At 44.3% G+C, this 1,837-nt stretch overlaps 1 non-coding gene across 1 annotated transcript; it reads right to left on the minus strand.

Moving 5' to 3' along the window:
- On the minus strand, positions 1-131 carry Gm22267. Its single transcript, XR_003956601.1, has one exon. It is a non-coding gene; the product is annotated as a small nucleolar RNA SNORA17 (small nucleolar RNA).
- Positions 132-1,837: the final 1,706 nt, after the last annotated feature.

The following is a 1,837-nucleotide window of genomic DNA, read 5'->3' on the forward strand; positions in this document are numbered from 1 at the left end:
ACTATTAGGCTAGTAATACTTCAGATGTTCATAGGTCAGAACACTGAGCATAGACTCAGCCTCTCTCCTCTCTGCCATCTACTGACGCACATGTGACACAGCAGCCACAGCTGCAGTGCCTCTCGGGCAGAAGTGAAAGTGTTTTTGTTTCACTATTTTCTTTGGCGGAGGAGCTCTAAAGGCTTCCAGTTAGCTTTGCCAACCACAATTGCCCTGATTCCACAAATCAGTTGGTGAGAATTATACCAGCTTCTAAATATGTCTATCCCAATTATGCACTCTGGGTCTGTGGAAATGGCCGTGGGATGAGTTTGGGGACCCAGTGGACTTAACTGATTCAGACTTCAGCCAGAACTCCATCAATCACCTGACCTCCACAAGACCCTACTTTAACTGGAGGGTCACAGTGTCGCTTGGGGTGCCAGAAATAAACATCCATTCAGAGCTGGCAGACAATAGACCCCCAGAAAGTCTGATTATTTCCTTCCCCCAGTGTATAGTTACCCTTGTAAAAAGGCTGTAAGTCCTTCCAGGGAAGGACCGAGGAAAAACTAACAGTAAAACGCTTAGGTATTTTATCAGGTCTTCCCTCAGGGGCACCTGGTCACCCCTCTGTTTAAGGGGTACTGGGTCTGTAAACTAGCTCCAGTTCAGAGGTTGGTTCACAGGCTGAGATTCCCTTTCACCAAGATCCACCGTATCCTTTCAAACAAAAATGCAGCAGGCTTCGTACCTAGTTCATGCCTGGAAACTTCGTGATCGATTAGCACAAGTTACGCCATGATAAATATTACTTTGTCTCTGCTGTCCATTACAAATTAGACCATTATGGACATTGCTTTTGAGTCCTGCACATTACCATAACGATGATCACCTTGCCTTTAACAAGTGCTGCCACCTGGCCCCTGCTAACTTAAAGCTCAATAAACCTATTTAAATTCATTCATCCAACTGAGCAGTAGCGTCTCCAACCCTAAGGTCTGGCATAAGGAAAGGGGCAACAACAAACCTCTTCAAATGTGCTTCGTGCCACATCACCACTTTGTAGAATCTTCCAGCATCTGGCAGGATTAGTGAAGGAGTAAGTCTTCTGGGCCTTCCCATTGTGAAAGATTAGGCCTCACACAGCACAGTCACTTAAGCATTACAGTTTCTCTGAGCCTTAAATCTCTTCATACCCAGGGATATCAGGCATCTCCAATTCCTTTTCAGTAGGTCATCTTTTGGTAAATGCTTCTGCCTATCAAAATAAATAAATCAATAAATAAATAAACCAAAACAACAACAACAACAACAACCCCCTTTAACACTCTTAAAAACCAAAACAAAACAAAAACAAAAAACACATTTCCCTGATGATTAAGGATGTTGAACATTTTTTTTTTCAGGTGCTTCTCAGCTATTCGGTATTCCTTAGTTGAAAATTCTTTGTTTTGCTCTGTACCCCATTTTTAAAATAGGGTTATTTGATTTTCTGGAGGCTATGCCAGTGCCTTGCAAATACAGAAGTGGATGCTTACAGTCATCTATTGGATGGAACACAGGCCCCCCAATGAAGGAGCTAGAGAAAGTACCCAAGGAGCTGAAGGGGTCTGCAACCCTATAGGAGGAACAACAATAAGAACTAACCAGTATCCCCCAGAGTTTGTGTCTCTAGTTGAATATGTAGCAGAAGATAGCCTAGTTGGCCATCAATGGGAGGAGAGGCCCTCGATCTTGTGAAGGTTCTATTCCCCAGTACAGGGGAATGCCAGGGCCAGGAAGCAGGAGTGGGTGGGTTGGGGAACAGGGGGGGGGGTGGGTATAGGGGACTTTTGGGATCACATTTGAAATGTAA

This window comes from Mus musculus, chromosome 6, assembly GCF_000001635.26.
Source record: "Mus musculus strain C57BL/6J chromosome 6, GRCm38.p6 C57BL/6J".
NCBI lineage: Eukaryota > Metazoa > Chordata > Mammalia > Rodentia > Muridae > Mus > Mus musculus.